This window comes from Corvus kubaryi, unplaced genomic scaffold, assembly GCF_017639235.1.
Source record: "Corvus kubaryi isolate FWS band 111438036 unplaced genomic scaffold, C.kubaryi_AGA036_p1.0 138, whole genome shotgun sequence".
NCBI classification, from domain to species: Eukaryota; Metazoa; Chordata; class Aves; order Passeriformes; family Corvidae; genus Corvus; species Corvus kubaryi.
In genome coordinates this window covers 5168169-5174811 of record NW_024580672.1, presented here as the reverse complement: position 1 = coordinate 5174811, position 6643 = coordinate 5168169, and positions in this window count along the sequence as shown.

Below are 6643 nucleotides of genomic sequence, written 5' to 3'. Positions count from 1 at the left end.
CTTGCAAAAAGAAGCCTAGCACTCAAGAAGGGGAGGTGGCCATCCCTGTTCTGTGACAAGCTTTCACTCACTGTGGTCAGCAGGAAGTCAGAGGGATGCCCTGTCAAAAGGCAAGGATGTGGTCTGTGCTGGATTCCGGGAGCAATACCTGGCCCATGGCAGAGCCACATGAGCAAGCCCAGGGGAGCAATACACAAAGAGAAAAGGGCTGCCTACCAACACAAGGTGTCCCTCCCTGGACCTCAAGGCTGATGAGGCTTCAGTGACAGCAGCACAGGTCTTAATCCCAGCCCTGGCACTTCCTCCATACACGACCCCATGCTGCTGCCTGTGTTTCCGTGCCCTGTCCCTACAGACTGTTCAGGAAAAGTGCTGGCACACACTGATGTTTGCCCAAGGCCTGGCAGGGCAGAGCCCCACTGCCTCCAGGCAATACCTGTGCTGGGGGCCAGGCAGGGCAACAGAAGGGGTGGGCATCCTCTGAGGGGACACCCAGCAAGGCTTGTCCTCTGCAAAGGGATGTTGATGCAGCAGATGAAGTATTTTTTCTGCAAGGACACAGCATCCTTTCAAAAAGTAGCAAATGCTTTCTACAAGTTATTCAGTTACAGGTTCCAAACTCCCAAACTACACAAATCTCCTGAGAAAATGCAAGTCAGTCAGAGAGGAATCTTGGAGCCACTTCAAACGTTTTGCCAATAATTCATGCAATGAGATTAAAAAAGCCATTTCTTCCTTTGCCAAGTACACAGAGAGCAGAGTGTTCTCTATTGTGTAGGAACATCACAGCATGTAGCATTTGACAAGGAAAGGTCACTGGGGAGGGGTCACAACTCCTTTTTTAAGAGGTTGCTACCGGTGTCCTTTGGAAAAACTGGTTTTACTCTGTAGCAAAGGCCATAATTGAATGCCCAGCTAACTGGGCTGAAATACCTGCCTGTGGTTCCATTTAAAGATACTCTATTGGAAGGTTCTCTGCTCTCTATCCAACCTGGGCTCAATTGTTTGGTAGGTAAATCAGCACAGATTTATCATGTCTGAGTACTTCAATGCTCTACTCCACACTGCAGCACAGGAAAAATACCAGGAAGCAGAAGCGAGCTGAGAGCAGAGGCTTGGGTTCAAAGGAGTCTCAGGGTATAATATACCTGATTTCCCCACACTTCGAGGGACATATAGCATCTTTTTCAAGGGAGTAAGAAAGCTGCTGGGATCTAGCCCTTAGTCTGATGCAGTAGTACAAGGAACGAGAAAAATAGGAGCCACAAGAAAATGGCCCCAAATCCAGCGATGCTTCCCAAACTACTTCTTCTCTTGCACTGACAGGTGGATGAGGAGCAAATTCCAGCCATGGCAGACCATCTAGTCTTCACTAGATGATCTATCACTTCCCTCATTCTCTGACACAACAGTTGTGGCCCCACGAAAATCAAGCCACAGCAAACAGACAGGCTGCTCCCAGATGCAACAGGAAGGTCCTCTCTGGAAACACACAGAAAACAGTTTGCTGAATCTAGTGTCAAGATATAGGATGGAATAGGAGACTTCAAAATACCACTGGAAATTTTTGGCAAAAAGCCACTGGTGTAAGCATAGCTCCTGAGACAGCACAACAGAAACATAGATCCAAAATCCCCTCCCACTGTAATAAAATTGGAGCCATTTCATCATGACCGATTTCATTGTGTCATTATCAATTTATCCCATGTAAAGTGAGAGATGACCCTCGGCGCCCAGGGGATTTAGAAAATGCTACAGGAGTGCGAGGAGCATATCAGGGGGCTCTGAAAATACCACTAGAATCTGTCTGCAGAAATCCCCCGACAATCTCAGACACAGACCATCCTTGCAGTGAGACACAATAGCTGGACAAAGCCAGGCAGCAGGGCTATTAGAGGATCCGTGGAAGTAAGAATGCAGGAAATACCAGGCTGTCCAGCCAGTGGTCTGTCTAAGCCCATAACCTGTCTCCAACAGTGACTGTAATTCAGAAAAAAACCCACACTCTGCAAGAGGTAATTATATAACAAGGTACAAGTAACAAGATTTTCATGCAACTTCCTCCCAAGCACTGGCAGTTTCCAGCTGGCTCCCCCACAGAGCAAATCCCATCCCAGAGCTGACTGTACCTTTATAATTCAGGATTTCCTCACAATACGCCTGAAACAGCCCATCTCTTTTTGTATCTTTCCAAGATCATGGCCTCATCAAATCATTGTGCTGCAGAGTTTCATCACTAACAGTGCACTGGGCTGAAATAAAAAAAGTATTTTTTCTACCAGTGGTGAGTTACTGCTAATTCAATTTCAGTGGCTGCCAATCACTGATTTCTAGAGAGGGCCATGAAAGGCTACTTGTTTTGTTACCAAGCGGACAGAACGCATTCTGGTAGTTGTTAAAGAGTTTCTAGGAAATGGCAGAAGTAGAAAACCCAATAGAAATAGCAGGATGACTTCCATTTGTGTGTGTCTGTGGAGGGACAGCCTGGTGACTCCAGCTGACAGTAGACCCCCTGGCAAGTAGGGAAACCCTGTTTGCTTCATAGCTGCAAACACAATTAACGCATGGAATTTGTTCTCACTTGTAAACCTAATGAGCTGGGCTAATGCAGGGGTGTCAGTAAATCCCATCAACTTCTCTGATAGTTACAAAAGAGCCATTTCTTCACCTGAATCAGTGAAGCTTGCACAAGTCCTGTTTGCACCAACATCTGAGCATCCTGCCCACTGCAGCTCGCATCATTTCATCGTGGGATGTTATAGAAATCCCCAGTGGAAATACTCATGATTATATTGTGGGAGGTGACTGAGATTCCTGGGAGACAGAAAACAGATCCCCCATTAAAAATTATAATTTTCACCTTCGTAAAGGAACTTTCTTAAGATGCATTGCAGTGAAAGAAAACATTACAGGACCGTTCAGAAAATCTGTAATGTGATGTCCAATTTCTAAAGGTACATGGTGGTAAAGTCTGCCAAGAAACCAATGAAATTTTAATGTTTATGGCATGTACTTGTCACTGCTAGTCAACAAATTCCAAAAGTAAAAAACACCTAAAATTCCAGGATTTCACTTGATGGCAAAATATTAAAAAGCTCCAACAGTAGCTTGTGATGCGCTACAAAATGGCAAAAGCATCAGACCAGGTTTAGGGATTATGAAGTGGAGAGTGGATGAGAAAAGCCCACAGAACAACAAAGGGTCTAGCTTTTTTTGTATCTGTGGATTACAGCTTGAGGGCTCCAGCAGGTTGTGGGACCGGCAGTGCATATAGGGAAGGACTTGCAGGACTCTTGGAAGATACCATTTATTATTCAGCTGGAAACACAGTTAACGCCAGTGGGATTTGGTCTCCCTCATAAATGTGAACAATTTTTACTTAGAGCAGTCAAGTGACCAAGGGCTCCTTCAGCCTCTGGGACTACAGAGTACAGTTTTAAGCAGTTTTATTAACTTTAGTTTAAATCACTTCCAGTACTGATCCCCCTAAAGATCAAAGCTGCTCCATCATTTATACCTGGCAGGCAGTAAAATCCTTACGTAAATCTGTAAGTCCCCTTGTTAAGTTTAACATTCATCACTTAACACCACTTAGCAGCCAACCAGGGAAGAGTGTGCCTGCCAGGCCCAGACAGTCCCATCTGCATCTTTTGCAGCAAGGATCCAAGGAGTGAAAAAGGAGTCAAAGGCTTTGTCCAATATCTGCTCCTGCAAAAGACGCAGATGGGAGACAGCCCCTGGCGAGTGCATCTCTGCTCCCCATTTCATCTGTGCCCCCACAGTAGCTGCGTCTGAATTCCTTAAGTTACTAGGAAATCTCAGAGAGCTACAGAAAACATTTTGTGCCTAATGATGCCTTCTTGGACCACAGTGTCATCAGACACTACATGTCCTGCTAATGAGCTTCTCTCTGTGCAGTGTGGAGCTGCACTGAACTGAACTCTCCCCATAGGACGGCACGGCATGAACTGGCAGATTAAACTTTCCACTGGACCAGGGACAGTTGCAAGGCACTGGGATGGCATCCAACTTCAGCTAAGTGGAGTAGGGATTGAGAACATGAATTTATAACCAGCAACCATCAATGAGGCGTAGGGAGCCATGTGTACAGCATACACTTGGGGAAGAAGACTGGGGACTAGGGAAGAGTTGATTTCACCTAATGTAGGGCAGACAGGACATGAAAGGCCATATCCATCCACTAGAAAATAGTGTAGGAAAATACAGAGGCAAGACCGTCATGACTTAAAGAAAAAAACCCCAAAAAGGTCAGAAAATAGGTATGTCTGACTAATACTTGAAAGCAATGCTTCCCCTCCTTGGATTTAGAAAATACATCCTGTTAAGCCAAGGATGTTCAGAAGGAGATCCAGGAGCCAAAGGCAGGGGCTGTAGTAGCAATAAGGTCATCCCTAAGAGATGTCAAGTCTGGAATGCAAACTGTGAGAGGGAGCAATGAAAGACAATGATCTTTAGAGAGTGTAGTAGCAGGAACTACACAAGATAACAAGGGGAAAACTATAAGATGGAGAGATGGATACCATCCAGAAGAAAACTGCAGCTACCTCACACAACAGTTTTCATTCCACTTGGTCCGGTACAAGTACAGAGTATCTGCTATGCAATGTGCCAAGTCATTTTTTTGGGAAACACTTTTTCTTGAAGTTCCCTCTTCTTTTTATGTCTCACTTTCCCCTTCCTTCCTCTCTGCCACTCCCTGCCTCCCTCCAGGCAGAGATATGTTTCTCTCAGCTGCTTGTGACTTTACTGCATGGGGGAAGTCAGTCCGGAAGGTCACCTCTTTCATCAAGTATTCTATTTGCATCCAAAATTGTATGTACATGAAAAATGTGGTCGTGTGTTGCACCTAGCTGCAGACGCAGATGAAATTCTGTGGAAAGCCTGATGCACACTAACCTTTGCAGATGGTGCAGCTATTGCTGAAAAATGGATTGCTTAATAAAGCATATCATCCGACATATTTGCTGCTTGGCTAGCCAAATAGAAGTTGTTTTTTGCACAAATTTCCTTGTCAAATTTGTCAATGTTCATGTCATTTTTGCTTTAGGTCACAGAGCAAGGTGCAAATTCTTGGCATCTTTACTAGTTGCAAGCCAATTTTGGCTATTTCTAACAATGAAGTGAATTTCTCTGAGGATAAGACACTCGCTTTATGGGGAGGAAAGGAAATCAGCAGGAAGTGGATAATTTGTTTTCTGGGATTCTTTTTTTTTGTTCCTTTCTCTTTTCTTTTTTCTCTTTCCTTCCGAGGGATAATGTTTGCATTCATTTATGGACTTCGTTAATTTATAGCAGAAAGAGGCCTTCTAGCCTGTTAAATAATTTATTTTGCTTGACTATTTGGTGCATGATGCACAGAGATTTTTTGCACTGGTGTAGAGAAAACGTATCCCTTTGTGCAGGAAAACTTGCAAGAGAAGAAAAGATCTGTTCCTTTGGCATTCTTAGATGCGAAAGTCAGGGGATTCTCCCCTTCCAACTGTCTGCTAGAAGAGTAATGTTTTTAAGCGTCAGAACCTCTTAGACTTAAAGCAACATAATGTATCTGTGTTGTTTGTTCTTCTACCTGCCCTACATCCCTTGGTTCTGCCTACAGACACATCCTGTCCCCTGCTCAGGTTTTCAAGCCTATTCCCTTCTTCCTGGGTTTCAGACCTTTTTGCCACATGGTGCCTTCCCAGACATAGTCACCACAAGCTGCTCTGCTCAGAAGCAAAGGTGAAGATTGCCATTTCCATGTTTGCTATGCCAACAACCTCAGCAGGGGCAGCTTTTAAAAATGCACTGCACTGCCACAAGGAAACAGCACCAGCCTCAGGCACTGGGGCACAGTTCACCAGGAGGGCCGCAGGGAACACGGGCATGAAAGCAAACATGGTGCATGTGCAAAAGGGCTGGAGCCCCATTCAAGCCCTTCCTCCACACCAAGTCAGGTCATAGGGAAGAGGGCACTTCTAGGTCTTGAAAATCCCTCAGAAGACCAGACCCTTCTCCTTCAGTGGTGCTGCATGCAGTGTTGGCAGCATCCACTTTGGGGTACAGAGCTCTACATCCAGCCATCCACCTCAATATACCACAGTTTGTCCAGCCCTCTACAAGGAGGGCTGTAATTTTGGTGTCAGGCATGCTATTTAGTTTGCATTTCCATTTTTGTTCAGTAACTCATTTGATATGGTGTTTCCCATTTACTAGTAACAGATGCATGCCTCTCTGGGCTGTGCTATACTCCTGCAGCAATTACCTTTCTCTTTGGAGGATTCATTTCTCCCTTTATTCCCACCCTGTACAAAGTCCTTTATCAAGCATACCTTTTCCAAAGATGCACCATTTGCCAAGTGCATCCTCCAGTGATCTATTCCTATAAAAGCAGGACTTTGCTGGAGGACATAGGCATTTGACATAATCCCATTTGCCTCCCAAATAAGATGTCCCTTCAGAAAGAACATTCTTCTGCAAGGAACATTTTATTTACAAGGTTTATTTTGTTTGCAGGTGTATTCCCACTTGTAACTTTTCCACTGCACCATTTTTTTTTAAAGGTCTTGTTTGGTAGCCAGATAGCCGAGACTGCCTGTGATAAAGCCAGCACAAGTGATTAATAGCAAAGTCTCTGCCATTTTAT